The sequence below is a fragment of the Ranitomeya imitator genome, chromosome 1 (genome assembly GCF_032444005.1).
Source record: "Ranitomeya imitator isolate aRanImi1 chromosome 1, aRanImi1.pri, whole genome shotgun sequence".
Taxonomy (NCBI): Eukaryota; Metazoa; Chordata; class Amphibia; order Anura; family Dendrobatidae; genus Ranitomeya; species Ranitomeya imitator.
In genome coordinates, this window is record NC_091282.1 from 696968671 (window position 1) to 696996602 (window position 27932).

General features: G+C 45.2%; 1 protein-coding gene across 11 annotated transcripts in view; it reads left to right on the forward strand.

The window, feature by feature from the left end:
• Positions 1 to 1117: 1117 nt before the first annotated feature.
• Positions 1118 to 27932, forward strand: part of NUMB (NUMB endocytic adaptor protein) — a 152276-nt gene continuing 125461 nt past the window's right edge. For 5 of the 11 annotated variants that reach the window (XM_069730943.1, XM_069731030.1, XM_069730994.1 and 2 more), the window contains exon 1: positions 1118 to 1237. The gene's annotated coding sequence lies outside the window, so the exon portion shown is untranslated. The remainder of the gene's footprint in view (positions 1238 to 27932) is intronic. The other 6 variants (XM_069730986.1, XM_069731012.1, XM_069731020.1 and 3 more) reach the window with 3 other exon arrangements.

Here is a 27932-nt window from a genome sequence, read left to right on the forward strand (position 1 = left end):
TCGCTGATTGGTCGTGGCAGCCATGACAGGCAGCTGGCGAGACCAATCAGCGATGCGGGATTTCCGTTACGGAAGTTGCAGACAGGCAGACGGAAGTACCCCTTAGACAATTATAGATATATAGATTCTAACCTATCAGTGTGATTTTACTGTACACTGCACTGAATTGCTGGCTTTTCTATAGAACACCGCTGCTATTTCTCACAAGTCACACTGTTGGTCCGTGTGTTATCCGTATTTTTCTCGCCCCCGTAGACTTTCATTGGTGTATTTTTTGCGCAATACGCTGTCAAACGCAGCATGCTGCGATTTTCTACGCATGTAAAATACGGCTGCGAAATATACAGCAGATAGGAGCTGCCCCATAGAGAATCATTGGTCCGTGTGCAATGCGTAGTTTTTGCGCCTCTCATACGTCCGTAAAACTTTCTAGTGTGACCCCGGCCTAAAACTTGAAATAAAACCTTAGAAATTTGCAATTGACACACGGAATATAGTTAACCCTTTCTGTGTGCAGGACGGCAAATGGCATCAGATGTAAAAAAATAAATAAAGCTCCATATTTGCTGTTTTGCTAGGTTTCTTTCCATAAATAGTTAATGTTTGTTCCTAAGTTGTATGTTATACTCAAAATAATAACGCCACGGACAAATACAACTTATCCCAAAAATAAAAAACTACTGAAAAAGTAGCAAAGTTCTGGCTACTGGCACCTGCCGATAAACAATGCAATAAAAAAGAAATGGTCATGAGGGACAAATAAAAATGTATTTTTTTCATGGCAAGTATTTTGCGAAGATTCCCTCACGGTGCCAGTCAGTCCCGAATCCACTGGCTCCGCCCTCACGCGAGTATCATCTCCGCAGCTCAACCAAACCGCACACGACACAGCGGAACTGCCCTCCCTCGTCGAACTTTTGATAGTCTTCCCCGTAAACCAATGAGCGCTAAATTCCTGCTAGCGTGACCAATCACCTCGCAGAGGGGGCGAGTCTGGTAGTTAAGGAGTGTGGAGGCGGGACTTAAAGTAGAGGCGTGTCGTGGGCGGGTTTTAGTAATTGAAGGATAGGGCAATGCGCCAATCGCGGCTTTGTCTCGTTTCGTAGGCGGTGCTCTGATTGGGTGGTGCCTGAGCGCTTGTGAGCTGTTGGGTTTGGTTGTACCCGGACAGGTGAGAGAGACCTGAGAATTGGGGATTGCGGACCGGGGCTGGGAGGACGTTACCGCCGCCTCTCAGGTGAGTTCCTGGCGGTTCTCTGTGTCTTCCCCCCTCACCGTCAGCAGCGAGGACGGCTGTGTCACCTGGGAGGGGAGCCACGCACTTGTGTGCTAAGGTTTCCTCATCACTGTCACGTGATGTGCCCGGCGGTGGGCAGGGCTGTAGGGGCACTGTGTGTCCGTGCAGTGTCCTGCCAGTGGTAGACCATCATGGCTGACATCTGCAGTGTTGTATGAAGTTGGCAAAGTCTGTGGTAACTCTGGGCGAGCTGTGCCCGGCCCTGCTGTACCCACTTATACATGGGCACCAGTGGTGAAGCCTGGTGATGGTCTGGGTGGTGTCACAGGGTACTGAGGCGGTGTGACCCTCCTGGTACTATGTGGGAGATGCCACAGGGTACTGAGGCGGTGTGACCCTCCTGGTACTATGTGGGAGATGCCACAGGGTACTGAGGCGGTGTGACCCTCCTGGTACTATGTGGGAGATGCCACAGGGTACTGAGGCGGTGTGACCCTCCTGGTACTATGTGGGAGATGCCACAGGGTACTGAGGCGGTGTGACCCTCCTGGTACTATAGCTGCACCAGTATGTGTGTGGCACAGTCCTGGCATGTAATAATGCCCCCCACACGTGTGTTATTACTTGACTGGTGGGGCATAGTGTGTACTGTCGCCTGCCAGAGCACCCCATATGTACTCTGTGTGAACCTACGGGGAGGATCCAGGTGCCAATGCTGGGGAGCAGTTGTGAGAGACATCCAGAGCTCCATGAGCAACAAAAAGGTTGTCCTAGCTGGCACTGCTCCTCATAATGATGGGGAACAAGGTGGGACTCCCCGGGAATGTGCGGGACTCTATAATAATATGTGGGGCACGCTGGAGATTTCCTTTAAGGCCATGTTCACACGGTCAGTACTTTACATCAGTATTTGTAAGCCAAAACCAGGAGTGGGTGATAAATGCCCAGTGGTGACGCGTTTCTATTAGGCTATGTGTCCACGGGGCGTATTGGCAGCGCTTTGGACGCAGCGGATACCCCACTCTGCCCAAAGTGCTGCCCCCTCTTGTATGCGCAGTAATTCCGGATGTGTTTGTTGAACCATGTGGAATCACCGCATCCTATACATAGACTGTTATTTATTTGCAGAGACTGAGCGTTTCCGCAAGATATAGACATGCTGCCGTCTATGAAGACGCCCCACATGTCCGGTTACACAGGGCCGCCAGCTGCGTGTTTGAACCCATAGTGGAGATGGGATTTCATGAAATCCCATCCACTATGCTGTAACATCTGGACACTGCGGATTGGGCTCTGCGGCTCAACGCAGCGTCCAGTCCACGGGAAAAACTCAAGCAATATGCCCCGTGGAAACATACTCTATACTTTACTTTAGTTGAGTGAACTTTATCATTTTCCCACTATGTTCTCAGTAAAAGGAATCCAATTTTGTATTATTTACAGCTGGTTTCCTAGGGAACCGTCCTCCTCTGTTGTCTAGCAGCTGTGGTTGAGCATGTGCAGTGCTGACAAGCTCTTGTGCACTGATCTAGAGAGGGCTGGGTTCCTGGAGCGTGCTCTTAGCTCCCGATTGGTTTCAGTCCTACTGTGTTTCTCCTATGTGGCATCCGAGAGCGCACAGTTCTAATCCGTGCCACTGGGGCAAGCAGTCAGTCACCATGTTTACTGTGCATGTACTTTTTCTTTACAATGGATTTTGTGTGGCGACCTATGACCCCAGACTGTAGTTCACACTCTGAGCTTGTACTGCCTAAGTTATGCTTGGACCTTTTTCTAGAGCCTTGGATGTATGAGGCTGATATGAGCATCTGCCGCGTGTTTACTATGTAATCTGAGAGACCGCCTAATGTAGGAGCTGAGAGCCTGATTCTAGGGCTGTAGCTTACTAGGCCGTGTGCTGTAGTTTCAATAAAATCAGTGTTTTATCAGCAAGTGATTATCACTAAAGGACTAGTTGCCTCCTGGTCAGATCGCTCCCCCAGCGCTGATAGGAGGTTCCTGTGTACAGGCAGAAAGTTGCCAATCAGTGATGTGAGAGGGGTTATACAGAGCTCTGCCTTCTGAGCTCTGCTAGATCAGCAGCAGAGAAGTGTGATCTTATTATAGCTGCTGCACTAGTAAACTAAGTGACACATCGCTGGAATCAGGATATCTGTCCCTACACTATGCTGCTGTCAGATTACATAGAAAAAAACTGCTGACCGATTCCCGTTAAACACCCTAAGGCTTGGGCTTCACCGCCACTTTGCTGGTGACGCAGGTCACGCGGCAAAACATTGTGCTAGAGCATGGAGTTGCCTTGTTAGATTTCCTTTGGGTTGCAATGTGACTCCATTTACTTTCATTGCCAGTATAATAAGATCTTCAGCCTCACGACCTGTTGTGGCCTAGTTGCGGCCATATTGGTCCTCAGCTTTCCCAGGAGCAGCTATACATGGGAGACCAAGGTTAAAAGGGGCCATAAATGTCTCTGTAAAATCCTGTGACATATAAAGGTATGGTATAAGCTTCCTATTCCTGCACCATGGCCTGTGTGCGAGCATGCACTTGGTCTCCTCATTAACTATTTGCATCCTGCAGTGATTAGGCTGCTTTCACACATCAGTTTTTTGCCATCAGGCACAATTCGGCAAATTTTGGAAAAACCGGAACGAATCGGTCGCAAATTGAAAAACTGATGAAACGGATCAGTTTTTTCGCCGGATCTGAGTATGTGGATCTGCCGGCTATTTTGGATTCTGGAGAGAGAGACCCCAGAATGGAAAATGGAAAAATTGGAGCATGCTCAGTGTAAAAAAACAAAAACGGAATCCGTCTCCGGATTCCATCATATGACGGATCCGGCGCCATAGGCTTCCATTATAGCAAAAGCTGGATGGCGCCGGATCCGTTGCTGTCCGTTTCTTCGACGGACACAAAAAGCATTACTTTGTCCGCTTTCTCCGGCTGCCGGAAAACAAATTTTCGACGGATCCGCCGAAGAACGGATGAAACGTAAGGCCAATGAAAAAAAAAAAAAACTGATCTGACGCTAACTTTTGCCGGATCCTTTTTTTCAAAATTCGCCTGATTGTGCCTGACTGCAAAAAACTGATGTATGAAAGTAGCCTTAGAAACAATGTGACTCCTACTGTAACTAACATGTTACATGAAGTACCTTAGATAAGAGAGGCAGTAGGAAACGAAACCTGGCATTCTTAATATTGTGAAGACTTGTATAGGAAAGTGATGTCATTCCTGGGCTTGATTTTCTACCTGTGGAATATTCCAAGAAAGGGTTCAAGGTCATGTCTCTTAAAGGGAAACTCCACTTTGGCGGAACCTTGGAGTTGGCCACATTGTGTAAATTGCAAAATGTCTTTGTAGGTTCTGTGCTTTACTTAACTGTACTCTTGTTTTTAATTATCTAATGTTTTATCATCTGTTGGACAGAACAATAGCTTCTGATTTTTCTATAACCAGAGAGCAATGCATTGTGGGAACTCAGGTGTTAATTAAACAGTTAGTGCCTAAAGGCCCCGTCACACTGGACGATATCGCTAGCGATCCGTGACGTTGCAGCGTCCTGGATAGCGATATCGTCCAGTGTGACAGGCAGCAGCGATCAGGCCCCTCCTGTGATATCGCTGGTCGGGGAAGAAAGGCCAGGACTTTATTTCGTCGCTGGCTCTCCCGCTGACATCGCTGAATCGGTGTGTGACGCCGATTCAGCGATGTCTTCGCTGGTAACCAGGGTAAACATCGGGTTACTAAGCGCAGGGCCGCGCTTAGTAACCCGATGTTTACCCTGGTTACCATCGTTAAAGTAAAAAACAAACAAACACTACATACTTACCTACCGCTGTCTGTCCCCGGCGCTCAGCTTCTCTGCTCTGGCTGTGATCGCCGGGCAGCCGGAAAGCAGAGCGGTGACGTCACCGCTCTGCTTTCCGGCCGCTGTGCTTACACAGGGCAGAGAAGCAGAGCGCCGGGGACAGACAGCGGTAGGTAAGTATGTAGTGGTTGTTTTTTTTACTTTAACGATGGTAACCAGGGTAAACATCGGGTTACTAAGCGCGGCCCTGCGCTTAGTAACCCGATGTTTACCCGGGGACCTCGAGATCGTTGGTCGCTGGAGAGCTGTCTGTGTGACAGCTCTCCAGCGACCAAACAGCGACGCTGCAGCGATCCGGATCGTTGTCGGTATCGCTGCAGCGTCGCTTAGTGTGACGGTACCTTAAGTCACCGCCTGCAGGTAAGTCATGTAAAGAATGTACAATCCCCGATTCAATCTGGGACATCTTTGGCACAAGTCCTAATATTGGGACTTGCATCTATCTCAAGAACGAATCCTGGCCGGGCTCCTCTAGGAGAACAACAGGATTGGCCATTGACATTTCAAGGTACCCAAATGTCATCTGTGGGCTCATATTGGCTGGTATGGCATTCTTTAGTCAAATATGTATGAAGCTTTTCGAAAAGTAGAGCTGATCACAAAGTGCTCCTTCCTTCTGAGACCCTGAGCAATTGAATGTGATCCTGTTACACCCACAGATTACAAGTGTAGAATTTGCCTACAGCGCCACCACAGGGGAAATTAAACATTACAACGATCAAATGCAAATAGTTGGGTTGTCTAAGGCAGGATATGTTTTTCAGAGCAAGATGTGCTCTATGTAAGGCCTCTTTCACTTGTCCGTGTCTCGGGTATATGTGGTGAAAGTTTTCACATGTACTGGAGACACTTGCACACATAGACCCATTCAAGTCAATGGGTCTGTGCACATGTCAGTGTTATTTCCATGGATCGTGTGTTCGTGGGCAAAATACGCTTTTTTTTTTTTTTTAAACGGCATCACAGGCCGCAAAGTCCCACACATGGGCACACTGATGACACGCGGATGACATCCGTGTCATCAGTGTGGCACATACCGGCGCCTTGGAAGCAGTGGTACTTTTAGCCCTTTCCCTGCTGCTAATAACAGTGAAAGCAGGAGTGGCTGATGGGAGTATTCATCAACTTCTGCTGCTCTATAAAAAACCAAAAAAACTGCGTGGGTTCCCCTGTATTTTTGATAACCAGCCAGGCAAAACTGACAGCTGCAAGTTGCCACCCTCAGCTATCAGTTTCAGCAAAGCTGATTATCAAGAATAAAATGGCCTCCACTCTGTTTTTTTTTTTTTTTTTTAAATTATTTTAATATTAACCCCTTTACCCCGAAGGGTGGTTTGCACGTTAATGACCGGGCCAATTTTTACAATTCTGACCACTGTCCCTTTATGAGGTTATAACTCTGGAACGCTTCAACGGATCCCAGTGATTCTAACATTGTTTTCTCGTGACATATTGTACTTCATGACAATGGTAAAAATTCTTTGATAGTACCTGCGTTTATTTGTGAAAAAAACGGAAATTTGGCGAAAATTATGAAAATTTCGCAATTTTCCAACTTTGAATTTTTATGCAATTAAATCACAGAGATATGTCACACAAAATACTTAATAAGTAACATTTCCCACATGTCTACTTTACATCAGCACAATTTTGGAACCAAAAATTTTTTTTTTAGGGAGTTATAAGGGTTAAAAGTTGACCAGCAATTCTCATTTCTACAACACCATTTTTTTTTAGGGACCACATCTCATTTGAAGTCATTTTGAGGGGTCTATATGATAGAAAATACCCAAGTGTGACACCATTCTAAAAACTACACCCCTCAAGGTGCTCAAAACCATATTCAAGAAGTTTATTAACCCTTCTGGTGCTTCACAGGAATTTTTTGAATGTTTAAATAAAAATGAACATTTAACTTTTTTTCACAAAAAATTTAATTCCGCTCCAATTTGTTTTATTTTACCAAGGGTAACAGGAGAAAATGGACCCCAAACACTGTTGTACAATTTGTCCTGAGTATGCCAATACCCCACATGTGGGGGTAAACCACTGTTTGGGCGCATGGCAGAGCTTGGAAGCGAAGGAGCGCCATTTGACTTTTCAATGCAAAATTGACTGGAATTGAGATGGGACGCCATGTTTCGTTTGGAGAGCCCCTGATGTGCCTAAACATTGAAACCCCCCACAAGTGACACCATTTTGGAAAGTAGACCCCCTAAGGAACTTATCTAGAGGTGTGGTGAGCACTTTGACCCACCAAGTGCTTCACAGAAGTTTATAATGTAGAACCGTAAAAATAAAAAATCATATTTTTTCACAAAAATTATCTTTTCGCCCCCAATTTTTTATTTTCCCAAGGGTAAGAGAAGAAATTAAACCCCAAAAGTTGTTGTACAATTTGTCCTGAGTACGCTGATAGCCCATATGTGGGGGTAAACTACTGTTTGGGTGGATGGGAGAGCTCGGAAGGGAAGGAGCGCCGTTTGACTTTTCAATGCAAAATTGACTGGAATTGAGATGGGACGCCATGTTGCGTTTGAAGAGCCACTGATGTGCCTAAACATTGAAACCCCCCACAAGTGACACCATTTTGGAAAGTAGACCCCCTAAGGAACTTATCTAGAGGTGTGGTGAGCACTTTGACCCACCAAGTGCTTCACAGAAGTTTATAATGCAGAGCCGTAAAAATAAAACAACCTTTTTTTCCCACAAAAATTATTTTTTTAGCCCCCAGTTTTGTATTTTCCCGAGAGAACAAGAGAAATTGGACCCCAAAATTTGTTGCCCAATTTGTCCTGAGTGCGATGATACACCATATGTGGGGGGAACCACTGTTTGGGCACATGGGAGGGCTCGGAAGGGAAGGAGTGCCATTTGAATGCAGACTTAGATGGAATGGTCTGCAGGTGTCACATCGCGTTTGCAGAGCCCCTAATGTACCTAAACAGTAGAAACCCCCCACAAGTGACACCATTTTGGAAAGTAGACCCCCTTAGGAACTTATCTAGATGTGTGCTGAGCGCTTTGACCCACCAAGGGCTTCACAGAAGTTTGTAATGGAGAGCCGTAAAAATAAAACAAACATTTTTTCCCACAAAAATTATTTTTTAGCCCTCAGTTTTGTTTTCCCGAGGTTAACAGGAGAAATTCGACCCCACAATTTGTTGTCCAATTTGTCCTGAGTGCGCTGATACCCCATATGTGGGGGGAACCACTGTTTGGGCGCATGGGAGGGCTCAGAAGGGAAGGAGCTCCATTTGGAATGAGGACTTAGATGGAATGGTCTGCAGGTGTCACATTGCATTTGCAGAGCCCCTAATGTACCTAAACAGTAGAAACCTCCCACAAGTGACACCATTTTGGAAACTAGACCCCCTAAGGAACTCATCTAGATGTGTTGTGATAGCTTTGAACCCCCAAATGTTTCACTACAGTTTGTAACGCAGAGCCGTGAAAATTAAAAAAAAAATCTTTCCCCTCAAAATTATTTTTTAGCCCCCAGTTTTGTATTTTCCCGAGGGTAAGAGGAGAAATTGGACCCCAAAAGTTGTTGTCCAATTTGTCCTGAGTACGCTGATGCCCCGTATGTTGGGGGGAACCACCGTTTGAGCGCATGGCAGAGCTCGGAAGGGAAGGAGCGCCATTTGGAATGCAGACTTAGATGGAATGGTCTGCAGACGTCACATTGCGTTTGCAGAACCCCTAATGTACCTAAACAGTAGAAACTCCCCACAAGTGACCCCATATTGGAAACTAGACCCCCCAGGGAACTAATCTAGATGTGTTGTGAGAACTTTGAGCCCCCAAGTGTTTCACTACAGTTTATAACGCAGAGCCGTGAAAATAAAAAATCTTTTTTCCCACAAAAAATATATTTTAGCCCCCAGTTTTGTATTTTCCCAAGGGTAACAGGAGAAATTGGACCCCAAACGTTGTTGTCCTATTTGTCCTGAGTACGCTGATACCCCATATGTTGGGGTAAACCCCTGTTTGGGCACACGGGAGAGCTCGGAAGGGAAGAAGCACTGTTTTACTTTTTCAACGCAGAATTGGCTGGAATTGAGATCGGACGCCATGTCGCGTTTGGAGAGCCCCTGTTGTGTCTAAACAGTGGAAACTCCCCAATTATAACTGAAACCTTAATCTAAACACATCCCTAACCCTAATCCCAACAGTAACCCTAACCACACCTCTAACCCTGACACACCCCTAACCCTAATCCCAAACCTATTCCCAACTGTAAATGTAATCTAAACCCTAACTGTAACTTTAGCCCCAACCCAAACTGTAGCCCTAGCCCTAACCCTAGCCCTAACCCTAGCCCTAGCCCTAGCCCTAACCCTAGCCCTAGCCCTAGCCCTAGCCCTAACCCTAGCCCTAACCCTAGCCCTAACCCTAGCCCTAGCCCTAGCCCTAACCCTAGCCCTAACCCTAACGGGAAAATGGAAATAAATACGTTTTTTTTATTTTTCCCTAACTAAGGGGGTGATGAAGGGGGGTTTTATTTACTTTTATAGCAGGTTATTTAGCGGATTTTTATGATTGGCAGCCGTCACACACTGAAAGACGCTTTTTATTGCAAAAAATATTTTTTGCGTTACCACATTTTGAGAGCTATAATTTTTCCATATTTTGGTCCACAGAGTCATGTGAGGTCTTGTTTTTTGCGGGACGTGTTGACGTTTTTATTGGTAACATTTTCGGGCACGTGACATTTTTTGATCGCTTTTTATTCCGATTTTTGTGAGGCAGAATGACCAAAAACCAGCTATTCGTGAATTTCTTTTGGGGGAGTCGTTTATACCGTTCCGCGTTTGGTAAAATTGATAAAGCAGTTTTATTCTTTGGGTCAGTACGTTTACAGCAATGCCTCATTTATATAATTTTTTTATGTTTTGGCGCTTTTATACGATAAAAACTATTTTATAGAAAAAATAATTATTTTTGCATCGCTTTATTCTCAGGACTATAACTTTTTTATTTTTTGCTGATGATGCTGTATGGCGGCTCGTTTTTTGCGGGACAAGATGACGCTTTCAGCGGTACCATGGTTATTTACATCTGTCTTTTTGATCGCGTGTTATTCCACTTTTTGTTCGGCGGTATGATAATAAAGCGTTGTTTTTTGCCCCGTTTTTTTTTTTGTTTGTTTTTCTTACGGTGTTTACTGAAGGGGTTAACTAGTGGGCCAGTTTTATAGGTCGGGCCGTTACGGACGCGGCGATACTAAATATATGTACTTTTATTGTTTTTTTTTTTTTATTTAGATAAAGAAATGTATTTATGGGAATAATATATAGTTTTTTTTTTTTTTCATTATTTTGGAATATTTTTTTTTATTTTTTTTTTACACCTTTAACCCCTTACCGGCATCGGACGTACTATACCGTCCGATGCCGGCTCCCCTGCTTTGATGCAGGGCTCCGCGGTGAGCCCGCACCAAAGCCGGGACATGTCAGCTGTTTTGAACAGCTGACATGTGCCCGTAATAGGCGCGGGCAGAATCGCGATCTGCCCGCACCTATTAACTAGTTAAATGCCGCTGTCAAACGGGCGGCCGGAAATGACGTCATCGCCGACCCCCGTCACATGTCCGGGGGTCGGCGATGCGTCTCCATTGTAGCCATAGAGGTCCTTGAGACCTCTATGGTTACTGATTGCCCGTCGCTGTGAGCGCCCCCCTGTGGTCGGCGCTCACAGCACACGTGCAATTCTGCTACATAGCAGCGATCAGCTGATCGCTGCTATGTAGCAGAGCCGATCGTGCTGTGCCTGCTTCTAGCCTCCCATGGAGGCTATTGAAGCATGGCAAAAGTTAAAAAAAAAAAGTTTAAAAAAATGTGAAAAAAATAAAAAAACATAAAAGTTTAAATCACCCCCAATCAAAATAAATCAATAAAAAAAATATCAAATCTACGCATATTTGGTATCGCCGCGCTCAGAATTGCCCGATCTATCAAATAAAAAAAAGTATTAACCTGATCGCTAAACAGCGTAGCGGGAAAAAAACTCGAAACGCCAGAATTACGTTTTTTTGGTCGCCGCGACATTGCATTAAAATGCAATAACGGGCGATCAAAAGAACGTATCTGCACCGAAATGCTGTCATTAAAAACGTCATCTCAGCACGCAAAAAATAAGCCCTCAACCGACCCCAGATCACGAAAAATGGAGACGCTACGAGTATCGGAAAATGGTGTAATTTTTTTTTTTTTTTTTTAGGAAAGTTTGGAATTTTTTTTCACCACTTAGATAAAAAATAACCTAGTCATGTTTGGTGTCTATGAACTCGTAATGACCTGGAGAATCATAATGGCAGGTCATTTTTAGCATTTAGTGAACCTAGCAAAAAAGCCAAACAAAAAACCAATGTGGGATTGCACTTTTTTTGCAATTTCACCGCACTTGGAATTTTTTTCCCGTTTTCTAGTACACGACATGCTAAAACCAATGATGTCGTTCAAAAGTACAATTCGTCCCGCAAAAAATAAGCCCTCACATGGCCAAATTGACGGAAAAATAAAAAAGTTATGGCTCTGGGAAGGAGGGGAGCGAAAAATGAACACGGAAAAACGAAAAATCCCCCGGTCATGAAGGGGTTAAAATTTTTTTTTTTTTTTTTTTTTTTTTTTTTTAACTTTTTTACTTTGTCCCAGGTGGGGACATCACAGATCGGTGATCTGACAGTGTACACAGCACTCTGTCAGATCACCGATCTGATTTGCAGCGCTGCAGCCTTCACAGTGCCTGCTCTGAGCAGGCTCTGTGAAGCCACCTCCCTCCCTGCAGGACCCGGATCCGCGGCCATCTTGGATCCGGGGCTCGAGCAGGGAGGGAGGTGAGGAGACCCTCGCAGCAACGCGATCACATTGCGTTGCTGCGGGGGGCTCAGGGAAGCCCGCAGGGAGCCCCCTCCCTGCGCGATGCTTCCCTGCACCGCCGGCACATCGCGATCATCTTTGATCGCGGTGTGCCAGGGGTTAATGTGCCGGGGGCGGTCCTTGACCGCTCCTGGCACATAGTGCCGGATGTCAGCTGCGATGGGCAGCTGACACCCGGCCGCGATCGGCGGCGCTCCCCCCGTGAGCGCCGCCAATCGCGCTGGACGTACTATCCCGTCCGTGGTCATGGGGGCCCACCCCACCTCGACGGGATAGTACGTCCCATGTCAGAAAGGGGTTAAAAAAGGCGTGGGGGTTCCCCTCATTTTTGACAAGCAGCCAAGTTAAAGCAGAAAACTGGGGGCTGTTATTCTCAGGCTGGCAAGGGGCCATGGTTATTCACCCCCCCAGCTGCCCAGAAAAGTTACAACTATTATATGCACCAATGCTGGCGCTTTGACAGACTTCCCACTTGCCCTGTAACGATGTCAAGTTGGGTTCATATTTGTGGGGTTGATGTCCGCTTTGTATCGTCTGGTGACATCTAGCTCGTGGGTTAGTAATGTATGAGACACCTATTCATTACTATTTCTATAGATTGTAAGGTAAATAAATGCACGGCAAGTATAAAGTCATTAATTTGAAATAAAAACAAAACTCACTTCTGCATTTTTAATTAAAAATAACAAACTCCGTTATACTTGCCTAACGCCCATTGAATCCCTCGTCTTCTGTAATAAAACAACAATTAAAAAAACCTCTCTAACTGTTTTCTGTCCCACGCTGTAATCCATGTCTGGGGATAAATAGTTTTCAACCTGGATGGTACCAAGATGCGATCGTACAGGCTGAGAACCACTGGTGAATGAGCTGGTGCGAGCGCAGCATTAGTGACCAGTGGTGACATCATCGAAGCTGCTGCCGCTCACTGGGGCTCCATCTCCAGCTTGGCTGAACTGCGGTGACCTCAGAACTGTGAGAAAGTCAAAGAGGTGTAGGCTGATTGGAGTAAGACTATGTGCACATGTTGCGGATTTACTGCGGATCCACAGCATTTTTTTCTGCGCAGAAACGCTGCAGATCCGCAAGTGATTTACAGTACAATGTAAATCAATAGAAAAAAAATGCTGTGCTAATGGTGCGGAAAATTCGGTGCGGAAACGCTGCGGATTAAAAGTAGCATGTCACTTCCTTTGTGCGGATCTGCATCTTTTTTGTACCCATTCCATTATAGAAAACCGCAGGGGTAAAAAACGCAGTAAATCCGCACAAAAAACGTATCAAATCTGCACTTGCGTTTTCTGCCAAGAGATTCGAATCCGCACAAAAAAAAATTCCTGAGGCTAATCCGATCCGCAATGTGTGCACATAGCCTAAGGGTATGTTTCCAAGGGCAGTAAACTCTGCGTGTTTGACGCTGCATAGAGACGCAGCGTCAAACACGCAGCGTCCAGATGCTACAGCATAGTGGAGGGGATTTAATGAAATCCCATCTCCACTATGCGTGGTAACACGCACGCGGTGGCCCTGCAACTCCGGACATGCGGTGCATCTTTTACGATCGCAGCATGTCCGTATACCTTGCGGCGCCGCTGTGGCGCCGCAAGGTATAACACAGGGCCCTATGGTGGGGTGCGATGATCCCGGATGTGTGCTATGAATACATCCGGCATAATCACTTCCCAGAAAGGGGGTGGAGCTTAGCGCAGAGCGGGTTTGCCGCTCCGACGAAACTGCCGGCCATCCTGATCGTGGACACATACCCTAATAGTCCCATTACTGCTCTCACTGTTATCAGTTGAATATAACTCTCAGCATTCTCCCCTGCTCTCTGGCAGAGCAGGGAAGAATGATGAAAGCTGTCTTCAGTGCCTGGGAACAGCGCTAACTGTACCGCTGCTTCCCAGGTGTTGGTACATGTGGCACTGATGAGGTACACAATTTCAGGGTCTATGTAATGCTGTCATTACACAGATCCTGAAACATGGACGTGTGAATGCGGCCTAAACTGCAGCAGATGAATGCGGCATAATTTTTCTTTTCTTACATTGGACTTTGTGTAATGTAAGGCCCCCTTCACATGTTCCGGAAAGTGTGCAGAATTTTCCTGAGAAAATCCTGACTATTTTCACAGGAAATCCGCATGCATATTTTTTGCGTTTTTTCCCGGAACTTCCCAATGCAATAAATGGCAGGAAATCCGTAAAATTAATGAATATGCTGTATTTTTTTTCTGCGATGCATTTTTATCGCGGCAAAAAACTGCAACAGGTGCACAAAAATTGCGGAATGCATTAAAAATAATGGGATGCTTAATGTATGCATTTTTTTAAGCATTTTTGCTGCAAAAATACCACCAAAAAACGGAACGTGTGCACATAGCCTAAGGGCCACAAATTCAGACACGCACACCCATTGAATTCAATAGTGGGGTGCACATGTCAGGTATTTCACATGGACCCTATGTCTGTGAAACACCCAAACTTTATAAATATACCTATTTTCCCCAAAATTTTAGACGTGAACAAAGTTTTTTTTTTCACATTGCTTTCTTAAAGGGCCACTGTCACCCTCCTCCAGCCGTTATAAACTAAAAGAGCCACCTTGTGCAGCAGTAATGCTGCATTCTAACAAGGTGGCTTTTTTAGTTTTGTGTTCATGTATTACTAAAATAAATACATACATGCTAGCCACCTTAGGGAGAGACCCAAGTTGGGCTAAATGTAGCGGGACGAAAGAGACCGAAAAGCCCTCTACTTAAAGGAAATACATAGTGGATGCTTTCCTGAAACGGAAAGTACTTGCAAGCAGCATAATACAAAGAATAGCAGGTTTACCCAGAATCCTTTGCAGTAGGCGGAGCTATGCAAATCATCTCTTTCCACCCCTGTCTAATCCACAGCGCTTGGAACCGCCAAGCGTGCAATGCTGCGGATTAGTTTCTAAATTTACACAGCCAACCAATTCCTACCTGTGGACACGTGTTTCGGGCTTTAGGCCCTCATCAGCACAGGGCTGGAATTGGTTGGCTGTATGGAGTGGGGCTCCTGCACAGACCGACGCTGGAAGGCGGGGAACCTGGGGGAGCATCTGACAAGCGCAGTGCACATGCCCAGGAATCCCAGCCCCGCACTGTGCATAATGCATAACACAGTGCGGGGCGCGGATTCAGTAACAGGGTGGACGCACTGCCCGCACAGTCGCAGTCAGGAACCCGGCATCTGAGAGCTATGACGGCCAATTCTCACTGCGCCTGCCATAGGCAGGCACGCACAGCGCAGGCGCCGGATTTCAGAAGAAAACAGCGCGCAGGGGGCGGCGACCATCGCCCCAGAAGAGATGAGTGACGGCAGTTGGGCGCTTCACAGAGGAGGCTTCAGACCCGCCTCCATGGACAAAGACAGGTATTTTTGAAAAGTTTCAAAACGCTTTATTTTAGTAATACATGAACACAAAACTAAAAGAGCCACCTTGTTAGAATGCAGCATTACTGCTGCACAAGGTGGCTCTTTTAGTTAGCTGGAGGAGGGTGACAATGGCCCTTTAAAATGAAATTCACTGGTGAATTCTTTAACCCTCAAAAGGCCATGAATAACTTGTGATGAGGGAGCTTTCCACGATGAGGGAAATATAGCTTTCGCAACATCTAGCCAACTGAAGAAAATGTTTGAGGAAGTCTAAAATTCACTCCTTCATGGATGGAAATGGTGGGGTTCATCTCAAGGCTAGACCACTGGTAATGCTCAAGAACAAAAAAAGGTAGTATCTAAAGGCAAAAACCTGCCTACTTCAGGAAGGAGAGTCTTGTATCTATGTTCCCACATCCAATTCTTTTCCCCATCAAACCAATGCGGAATGTTTTGTATCTATATTACATCCGTGTGAATTGCATTTGTTGTGTTTTTTTTTCTTTTTGTTTTTTTTTTGTTTTTCTTTAAAAAAAAAAACAAAAAAAAACTAATAGACTGAATTTTTTTTTTGATCCATGATCCCAAGCATATTGCATCATTTGTCAACCGTGGTTAAAGGTACCGTTACACTAAACGACTTACCAACGATCACGACCAGCGATACGACCTGGCCATGGTTGTTGGTAAGTCGTTGTGTGGTCGCTGGGGAGCTGTCACACAGACCGCTCTCTCCAGCGACCAACCATCAGGGGAAAGACTTCGGCATCGTTGAAACTTGTCTTCAACGATGCCGAAGTCCCCGGGTAACCAGGGTAAACATCGGGTTACTAAGCGCAGGGCCGCGCTTAGTAACCCGATATTTACCCTGGTTACCTTTGTAAAAGTGAAAAAACAAACAAAAAAAAAAAAAAACAGTACATACTCACATTCCGATGTCTGTCACGTCCCCCGCCGTCAGCTTCCCGCACTGACTGTGTCACCGCCGGCCGTAAAGCAGAGCACAGCGGTGACGTCACCGCTGTGCTCTGCTTTACGGCCGGCGCTTACAGTCAGTGCAGGGAAGCTGACACCGGGGGACGTGACAGACATCGGAATGTGAGTATGTACTGTTTTTTTTTTTTTTTTCTTCACTTTTACAAAGGTAACCAGGGTAAATATCGGGTTACTAAGCGCGGCCCTGCACTTAGTAACCCGATATTTACCCTGGTTACCAGTGAACACATCGCTGGATCGGCGTCACACACGCCGATCCAGTTGTGACAGCGGGTGATCAGCAACCAAAAAAAGGTCCTGATCATTCCCCAGCGACCAACGATCTCCCAGCAGGGGCCTGATCGTTGGTCACTGTCACACATAACGAGATCGTTAGCGGGATCGTTGCTACGTCACAAAAAGCGTGACGTTGCAACGATATCGTTAACGAAATCGTTATGTGTGAAGGTACCTGAAGGCAAATCTATGCCATGAGCAAGTATGGTGCTAATGGAAGCAGTAGGATGAATTGTGAAATGGATAGAGCTACACATTCTGCTCAGATTCAGCCAAATGCTAAAACTAAAAGGACTGTACCTAAATGGGTTACCCAGAATTTTTTTAGTTTAATATATAGGCCTAAAAACTAACGGGCAGGTATTAGCTGTCTGTTTTACCCAGTGGCGGCACAGTGTGGTCCCTGACAGTGATTCTCTGCTCCACATCAACAGAGCAGCTCTTCCTCTCCTGCTCTTTTGACAGGTCATGACTACTGCCGACATCATGCTGATTGACAGCTGGTTTCCCACAGCTAGGGAGCTGACTGTCAATTGGCATGACCTCAACAGAGCGGAAGAGAAGCTGCTGTGCTATCAACGTGGCATCAGCAGAAGCTTCTGAATTGCCGGCAGGAGCGGTCAACAAGTATTTTAGGTGGTAACCACTTCAGAAAATGTTCCTTCGTTTTGGAGTGGTTGTGTTTTTTTTTTTTTTTTTTTTTTTTATATAATTTAGTTGTGTGTTTGAGTCTCTTTAGCAATATTTGTTACTTTGAGCAAACATCATTTCACCGGAAGAGCGATTGATTGACAGCCTGGTTACTCTACAAGTTTATCAAGAAGCAAGTGTTCTTGGGCACGCTCGCTGGTAATGATGGGTCAGACTAAATGCACAGTTAGGGCTATGTGCACACTCTGCGGATTTTGCTGCGGATCTGGAGCGGATTGGCCGATGCGGATTTGCAGCAGCTTCCCATGCGTTTACAGTACAATGTAAACCTATGGAAAACAAAATCTGCAGTGCACATGCTGTGGAAAAAAAACGTGCGGAAACGCAGCATTGTTTATTCCACAGCATGTCACTTCTTTGTTCGGACTCTGCTGCGGTTTACACCTGCTCCATAATAGGAATCCGCAGGTGGAATCCGCACAAAATCCGCTGTAAATCCGCAGGTAATCTGCAGTGCGGTTTACCTGGGGATTTACAAAAACAGGTGCGGAAAAATCCGCAGAGGTTCCATCGACGTGTGCACATACCCTTACTGTTTAGTCCTCCAGTCTTTTAGTTCTAGTTGTCTGACCATGTCTATCTTTGTGCTTATGCTTACAAGGTGATACGTTGTTTATAACCTTTGGACTTCAACCCTTTCTGGACACATAAAGCAAGCAAAACATGGAGGTGCTGAGTTTTTTTTTTTTTCCCTGTTCAGCCTGCATTTACTCTTCTCAATGACACCAAACCAGTGCATTCACTTTGCAGGAGTTGTATAAAGTCCATCCCCTGACTGCACTATTAAAAACTCTTTAGAAAAAATGTAAGGGACATCTGGTAAATATTTAATTTCTTCTGGAATGCTCAGCAGCACTGTTCTTGCCCATTGTACCATGTTACCTGCACTCTTCCCTTCTGTGCCATACAGTGCTTCATGTAGTCTGCAGTCTCCGTGCTTGGCCCAGGAGGATATCAATCAGAATCTTATTTGTTAGATCTGTGTTGTCATTCATCTGTTACTATAGAAATTTAGCTATAAGATGACAACTGTGTTATTATTTGGGGCTATGTTGCTACACACTCTCTGAAATTTTTAAGTCTTTCTGCTCTTAAAATATCCGCAACATGCAAATGACATTTTTGAGTACTGCACTCCACTGCGTATTTTCTTAAAGGGAATCTGTCAGCAGGCTTGTGCTATTTAATCTGAGCAGCAGCATGATATAGGGAAAGTGAGCCTGATTACAGGGATGAGTCACTTACTAGACTGTTTCAATACAATCAGTGTTTTATCAGCAGGAGACTATCACTAACTGACTAGGTCTCACATGCCCACCACTGATTGGCAGCTTTCTTCCAATTAGTGGTGTGGGTTCTGTAATATACAGCTCAGCATTCAAGAGAACTGTAACATCTACATCAGAGAAAACTAGGAATCTATTAAAACTGCAGCAAGAAGCCCAGTACGTGATACATCTCTGGAATCGGGGTCTCTGGCTCTAAATCATGCTGCTCCCAGATCACAAAGCAAAACCTGCTGACGGATTATATTTTAAGTTAATTTACAGCAAATGACCTAGATATGTATGCAGCATTATTGGCAATTCTCACTGGGAAACACAAACTGTCTCGCGTAGACCATGCTGCAGCAAATTGGTGAGCTTGATGCCTCTGAACGGGGCGTTTAGTCTACACAGGCAGAGCTTCTAAGCTTACTCTCTGCTGATGAGGGCAATAGGGTAGACTCAGGTCCTCCTGGAGAAGGTGAAGGCAGCACCACTTTTTTATTTATTTATTTTTTAACAAGCAACAGTACTGGAAAAACATTGTCTTAAATAGGCCTTGTTCTGTAACTATTTGTTGTCTGCAGCATATCTCCCTGTGTGAAGAGGATGTCTTGCCAATAACATGCATTCTGTATAGAGCTGAAATGCTACTGTTTTGAGAGGCCATGGAAAAGCATTGAGATAGATATATATTTATGGACAGTATTTGCACCCATCTGCATTGTCCATTGACTCTGCTGGAAGACATGGCTTACTATTTAGTGCTTTCCCTATGAATCACTCATAAGGCTAAAGCTTGATATACACGTGATACAGGTACATCTCATAAAATTAGATTATCATCAAACAGTTGAGTTCTTCAATACAAAAAGTGAAACTCATATATTATATAGATTCATTACAGACATTGATGTATTTCATGTGTTTATTTCTGTTAATGTTGATAATTATGGCTTACAGCCAATGAAAATCCAAAAGTCATTACCTCAGTAAATTAGGCTAGGTTCACACTTGCGTTGTGCAATCCGTTCAACAAATCCGTTAAACCGACTGCACTAACGCAAGTGCCGACTTTGGCACTGCGCTAGCGCAGATGGAGCATCTGCTAGCTCCATCTGCGCTAGCAGTGCGCTAGCAGTGACGGACCCGGAAATGCTGCAGCCCGCTTCTCGTGTCCGTCACTCAATGACGGCTCATTGCTAGCGCATGCCCATTGTGGTCGTGAGCCACATCAAGCTACTGCCCCCCTCACAGTAGTGGCAACCAAAGTTTTTCCACACAAATCACCCTGAAGCAATATACCAAGATCCAGGGTTCCCAGCACATTCAGCATTCTCCCCTCACGCACTACCAACACAGTCACATCCATCTTCAAGCACCTCCTCTGACCTGTAGTACCATCCTATCTCCAGCGTATCATACTTAACCCCTTAACGACCGCCGATACGTTTTTTTAACGGCGGCAGTTAAGGGTACTTAAACCACAGCGGCGTTAATTAATGGCGCTGTGGAAAAAGTGAATAGCGCCCCCCAGAGTCGGATTTTCTATGGGGTCTCGGTTACCGGGGGTAGCCGAGACCCCAGAGAACATGATTCAGGGTTTATTTTTACCGACCCCCAGGTTGCCATCTCCGGTAATTAACCGTTTACCGGCGGGTCGCAAAAACACCCACAAAAAACGCGATTTCCCATTTCATTTCTCTGTCCTCCGATGTGATTGCACATCAGAGGACAGAGAAATGGGGTCCCCGATCGCTCACCAGTCTCCCCCGGTGCTCCTCGTGGCTCCCGATGGACGCCGCCATCTTGTTCCAGCCAAAAAATGGCGGGCGCAGTGCGCCGGCCGGCACCCGGAAGATCTTTGGGGTCTCGGCTGCCGGGGTAGCTGAGACCCCAAAGAACAGGATCGGGGTCTGTTTTTACCAACCCCTGTTTTGCGATCACTGGTAATTAACTGCGACCGAAAAAAAAAAAAAAAAAAAGCGGTGTGCTTTTCTCTGTCCTCTGATGTGATCTCACATCAGAGGACAGAGAAATAGGGGAATTTGGGGACCCTGTTATACTTACCGGTGTCCCTGGATCCTCCTGCGTACTCTCCTGCCTGCCGGCTTCTTCATCCGGTAAGAAAATGGAGGGCGCATGAGCAGTGCGCCCGCCATGATCGGCCAGCAGCTAGAGGAGTTGGGGCTAAAATTAGGGTTAGGGTTGGGGCTAAATTTAGGGTTAGGTTTCTTTCACACTTGCGTCGGTACGGGGCCGTCGCAATGCGTCGGCCCGACGTACCGATGCACGTTGTGAAAATTGTGCACAATGTGGGCAGCGGATGCAGTTTTTCAACGCATCCGCTGCCCAGTCTATGTCCTGGGGAGGAGGGGGCGAAGTTACGGCCGCGCATGCGCGGTCAGAAATGGCAGACGCGACGTACAAAAACCCATTACATTGAACGTTTTTTGTGACGACGGTCCGCCAAAACACATCAGATCCAGTGCATGACGGACGCGTCGTGTGGCCATCTGTCGGCAATACAAGTCTATGGGCAAAAAACGCATCCTGCGGGCACATTTGCAGGATCCGTTTTTTGTCCAAAACTACGGATTGCGACGGATGCCAAACGACGCAAGTGTGAAAGTAGCCCTAAGGTTAGAGTTGGGACTAAATTTAGGGCTAGGGTTGGGGCTAAATTTAGGGCTAGGGTTGCGGCTAAAGTTAGGGTTAGAGTTGGGATAAGGCTTAGGGTTGGCATTAGGGTTACGTTTGGGATTAGGGTTAGGTTTGGTATTGGGGTTAAGGTTAGGGTTGAGATTAGGGTTAGGGGTGTATTGGGATTAGGGTTAGGTTTGAGGTTAGGGTTGAGATTAGGATTAGGGGTGTGTTGGATTTAGTGTTTTGATTAGGGTTGTGATTATCGTTAGGGTTGTGATTAGGATTATGGATCGGGTTGGGATTAGGGTTAGGGGTGTGTTGGGGTTAGGTTTGGAGTTAGAATTGGGGGGTTTCCACTGTTTAGGTACATCAGGGGGTCTCCAAACACGACAGCCAATTTTGCGCTCAAAAAGTCAAATGGTGCTCCCTCCCTTCTGAGCTCTCCCGTGCGCCCAAACAGTGGGTTACCCCCACATATGGGGCATCAGCGTACTAGGGATAAATTGGAAAACAACTTTTGGAGTCCAATTTCTCCTGTTACCTTTGTGAAAATAAAAACTTGGGGGCTAAAAAATCTTTTTTTGTGGGGAGAAAAAATATTTTTTATTTTCACCACTCTGCATTATAAACTTCTGTGAAGCAGTTGGGGGTTCATAGTGCTCACCACACCTCTAGATAAGCTCTTTGGGGGGGTCTAGTTTCCAAGATGGGGTCTCTTGTGGGGTTTTTTTACTGTTTAGGTACATCAGGAGCTCTGCAAATGCAACATGACCATCACATCAAAGTCTGCATTCCAAGCGGCGCTCCTTCCCTTCCGAGCCCCGATGGGTGCCCAAACAATGCCCCCCCCCCACATATGGGTTATCAGCGTACTCATGATAAACTGGTCAACAGATTTTGGGGTCCAATGTCTCCTGATACCCTTGAGGAAAATAAAAAATTACAGGCTAAAAATCATTTTTGAGGAAAAAAAAAAGGATTTTTTATTTTCCCGGCTCTACTTTATAAATTTCTGTGAAGCACTTGGGGGTTTAATGTGCTCACCACACATCTAGATAAGTACCTTAAGGGGTCTAGTTTCCAAAATGGTGTCACTTGTGGGGGGTTTCCACTGTTTAGGCACATCAGGGGCTCTCCAAACGCGACATGGCGTCCGATCTCAATTCCAGCCAATTCTACATTGAAAAGTAAAACTGCACTCCTTCTCTTCCAAGCTCTGCGGTGCGCCCAAACAGTGGTTTACCCCCACATATGGGGAATCGGCGTATTTAGGAGAAATTGCACACAATAATTTATGGTTAAATTTCTGTTTTTACACTTGTGAAAAAAAAAAATGTTTCTGAAGTATAATGTATGCAAAAAAAGTTAAATGTTCATTTTTTTCTATCCACATTGTTTCAGTTCCTGTGAAGCACGTAAAGGGTTAATAAAGTTCTTGAATGTGGTTTTGAGCACCTTGAGGGGTGTAGTTTTTAGAATGGTGTCACACTTGGTTATTTTCTATCATATAGACCCCTCAAAATGACTTCAAATGTGATGTGGTCTCTAAAAAAAAAAAATAGTGTTGTAAAAATGAGAAACTGCTGGTCAACTTTTAACCCTTATAACTCCCTAACAAAAAAAATTTTTGTTTCCAAAATTGTGCTAATGTAAAGTAGACATGTGGGAAATGTTATTTATTAACTATTTTTTGTGACATAGCTCTCTGATTTAAGGGCATAAAAATACAAAGTTTGAAAATGTCAAAATTTTAAAATTTTTCGCCATGTTTCCGTTTTTTTTTCATAAAAAATCGCAAGTTATATCAAAGAAATGTTACCACGAACATGAAGTACAATGTCACGAAAAACAGTCTCAGAATCAGCGGGATCCGTTAAAGCGTTCCAGAGTTATAACCTCATAAAGTGACAGTGGTCAGAATTGTAAAAATTGGCTCTGTCACTAAAGGTACCTTCACACATAACTATTTAGTTAACGATATCGTTGCTTTTTGTGACGTAGCAACAATATCGTTAACGAAATCGTTATGCATGACAGCAACCAACGATCAGGCCCCTGCTGGGAGATCGTTGGTCACTGGGAATGACAAGGACCTTTTTTTGGTCGCTGATCACCCACTTTCATCGCTGAATCGGCGTGTGTGACGCCGATCCAGCGATGTGTTCACTGGTAACCAGGGTAAATATCGGGTTACTAAGCGCAGGGCCGCGCTTAGTAACCCGATGTTTACCCTGGTTACCATTGTAAAAGTTAAAAAAACCAAACAGTACATACTTACATTCCGGTGTCTGTCACGTCCCCCGGCGTCAGCTTCCCTGCACTGACTGTCAGTGCTGGCCGTAAAGCAGAGCACAGCGGTGACGTCACCGCTGTGCTCTGCTTTATGGCCGGCCGGCGCTGACACAGTGCAGGGAAGCTGACGCCGGGTGACGTGACAGACACCGGAATGTAAGTATGTACTGTTTGGTTTTTTTAACTTTTACAATGGTAACCAGGGTAAACATCGGGTTACTAAGCGCGGCCCTGCGCATAGTAACTCGATGTTTACCCTGGTTACCCGGGGACTTCGGCATCGTTGGTCGCTGGAGAGCTGTCTGTGTGACAGCTCTCCAGCGACCACACAACGACCTAAACAGCGACGCTGCAGCGATCGGCATCGTTGTCAATATCGCTGCAGCGTCGCTAAATGTGACGGTACCTTAAGGAGTTAAATTATCTCTAAACCCCCAAGACCAGTAGAAATGTACCCAAATCTGCTCTTCTGTGCAGGGCTACTCATAAAGTTCACCATTTTGAGATGTGCTCTTCATACCAGTTTACTAAATCTGGAGCTAATGCACCAAGCTGGTAGACAGCCGCGAGCTACAATTCATGGGACCACGAGTCTCCTGAGCTACAGATTGGGGACCCCTGCTATATCACTTTTTGTATTGAAGAACTGAAATTAACTTTTTGATATTCTAATTTTGTGAGAAGCGCCTGTATGTGTCGACCAAACATCCTTTCACCAGACAGCAATAACTAATGACTCTTCTATGTGAGGTGCTCAGTTGAGTGTTCGTGTGTTTTAACTACGAGAGGGAAGAAAACAGCTGCCAGTGATGGCCACAGCTTTTCTAGCGGAATACTAAAGCCCTGGGTGTTGAAATTTGACATGGCATGTTACTTCTCTCCCCAGACACCATCTGTGTTGAAAGTCCGGGTTGCCCGGCTGGTCTGCGGGTTGCCCGGCTGGTCTGCGAGCTGAAAGTCATCCAAAACAATCTCTGTATGTGTATAATGGTTTTTTGTTTCTTTTAGATGGGAAATTCAGGCCTATAAAGGGAATCTGTCAGCAGGTTTTTGCTACATAATCTGAGAGCAGCAGAATGTGGGGGCAGAGACCCTGATTTCAGCAATTTATCACTCACAGAGCTCCTTACTGTAGTTTGAATAAAATCAGTTTTATCATTCAACTTTAGACTCTATTTAAGCTCCTTTCTAGCGGTGTCCATCTCTTTAACCCCTTCATGACCCAGCCTATTTTGACCTTAAAGACCTTGCCGTTTTTTGCAATTCTGACCAGTGTCCCTTTATGAGGTAATAACTCAGGAGCGCTTCAACGGATCCTAGCGGTTCTGAGATTGTTTTTTCGTGACATATTGGGCTTCATGTTAGTGGTAAATTTAGGTCAATAAATTCTGCGTTTATTTGTGATAAAAGCGGAAATTTGGCGAAAATTTTGAAAATTTCGCAATTTTCACATTTTGAATTTTTATTCTGTTAAACCAGAGAGATATTGACACAAAATAGTTAATAAATAACATTTCCCACATGTTTACTTTACATCAGCACAATTTTGGAAACAAAATTTTTTTTTGTTAGGAAGTTATAAGGGTTAAAATTTGACCAGCGATTTGTCATTTTTACAACGAAATTTACGAAACCATTTTTTTTAGGGACCACCTCACATTTGAAGTCAGTTTGAGGGGGTCTATATGGCTGAAAATACCCAAAAGTGACACCATTCTAAAAACTGCACCCCTCAAGGTACTCAAAACCACATTCAAGAAGTTTATTAACCCTTCAGGTGCTTCACAGCAGCAGAAGCAACATGGAAGGAAAAAATGAACATTTAACTTTTTAGTCACAAAAATTATCTTTTAGCAACAATTTTTTTATTTTCCCAATGGTAAAAGGAGAAACTGAACCACGAAAGTTGTTGTCCAATTTGTCCTGAGTACGCTGATACCTCATATGTGGGGGTAAACCACTGTTTGGGCACACGGCAGGGCTTGGAAGGGAAGGAGCGCCATTTGACTTTTTGAATCAAAAATTGGCTCCACTCTTTAGCGGACACCATGTCACGTTTTGAGAGCCCCGTGTGCCTAAAAATTGGAGCTCCCCCACAAGTGACCCCATTTTGGAAACAAGACGCCCCAAGGAACTTATCTAGATGCATAGTGAGCACTTTGAACCCCCAGGTGCTTCACAAATTGATCCGTAAAAATGAAAAAGTACTTTTTTTTCACAAAAAAATTCTTTTCGCCTCAATTTTTTCATTTTCACATGGGCAGTAGGATAAAATGGATCATAAAATTTGTTGGGCAATTTCTCCCGAGTACGCCGATACCTCATATGTGGGGGTAAACCACTGTTTGGGCACTCGGCAGGGCTCGGAAGGGAAGGCGCGCCATTTGACTTTTTGAATGGAAAATTAGCTCCAATTGTTAGCGGACACCATGTCGCGTTTGGAGAGCCCCTGTGTGCCTAAACATTGGAGCTCCCCCACAAATGACCCCATTTTGGAAACTAAACCCCCCAATGAACTAATCTAGATGTATATTGAGCACTTTAAACCCCCAGGTGCTTCACAGAAGTTTATAACGCAGAGCCATGAAAATAAAAAATAATTTTTCTTTCCTCAAAAATGATTTTTTAGCCTGGAATTTCCTAATTTGCCAAGGATAATAGGAGAAATTGGACCCCAAATATTGTTGTCCAGTTTGTCCTGAGTAGGCTGATACCCCATATGTGGGGGTAAACCACTGTTTGGGCGCACGGCAGGGCTCGGAAGGGATGGCACGCCATTTGGCTTTTTAAATGGAAAATTGGCTCCAATCATTAGCGGACACCATGTCACGTTTGGAGAGCCCCTGTGTGCCTAAACATTGGAGATCCCCCAGAAATGACCCCATTTTGGAAACTAGACCCCCAAAGGAACTAATCTAGATGTGTGGTGAGGACTTTGAACCCCCAAGTGCTTCACAGAAGTTTATAACGCAGAGCCATGAAAATAAAAAAAAAAAAAATTATTTTCTCAAAAATGATCTTTTAGCCTGCAATTTTTTATTTTCCCAAGGGTAACAGGAGAAATTTGACCCCAATATTTGTTGTCCAGTTTCTCCTGACTACGGTGATACCCCATATGTGGGGGTAAACTACTGTTTGGGCACATGCCGGGGCTCGGAATTGAAGTAGTGACGTTTTGAAATGCAGACTTTGATGGAATGCTCTGCGGGCGTCACGTTGCGTTTGCAGAGCCCCTGATGTGCCTAAACAGTAGAAACCCCCCACAAGTGACCCCATTTTGGAAACTAGACCCCGAAAGGAACTTATCTAGATGTGTGGTGAGCACTTTGAACCCCCAAGTGCTTCATAGAAGTTTATAATGCAGAGCCGTGAAAATAATAAATACGTTTTCTTTCCTCAATTTTCCCAAGGGTTACAGGAGAAATTGGACCCCAAAAGTTGTTGTCCAGTTTCTCCTGAGTACGCTGATACCCCATGTGTGGGGGTAAACCACTGTTTGGGCACACGTCGGGGCTCAGAAGGGAAGTAGTGACTTTTGAAATGCAGACTTTGATGGAATGGTCTGCGGGCGTCACATTGCGTTTGCAGAGCCCCTGGTGTGCCTAAACAGTAGAAACCCCCTACAAGTGACCCCATTTTAGAAACTAGACCCCCCAAGGAACTTATCTAGATATGTGGTGAGCACTTTGAACCCCCAAGTGCTTCACAGACGTTTACAACGCAGAGCCGTGAAAATAAAAAATCATTTTTCTTTCCTCAAAAATTTTGTTTTAGCAAGCATTTTTTTAGATTCACAAGGGTAACAGGAGAAATTGGACCCCAGTAATTGTTGCGCAGTTTATCCTGAGTACACTGATACCCCATATGTGGGGGTAAACCACTGTTTGGGCACACGTCAGGGCTCGGAAGTGAGGGAGCACCATTTGACTTTTTGAATACGAGATTGGCTGGAATCAATGGTGGCGCCATGTTGCGTTTGGAGACCCCTGATGTGCCTAAACAGTGGTAACCCCTCAATTCTACCTCCAACACTAACCCCCCCACACCCCTAACCCTAATCCCAACTGTAGCCATAACCCTAATCACAACCCTAACCACAACCCTAATTCCAACCCTAACCCTAAGGCTATGTGCCCACGTTGCGGATTCGTGTGAGATATTTCCGCACCATTTTTGAAAAATCCGCGGGTAAAAGGCACTGTGTTTTACCTGCGGATTTTCCGCGGATTTCCAGTGTTTTTTGTGTGGATTTCACCTGCGGATTCCTATTGAGGAACAGGTGTAAAACGCTGCGGAATCAGCACAAAGAATTGACATGCTGCGGAAAATACAACGCAGCGTTTCCGC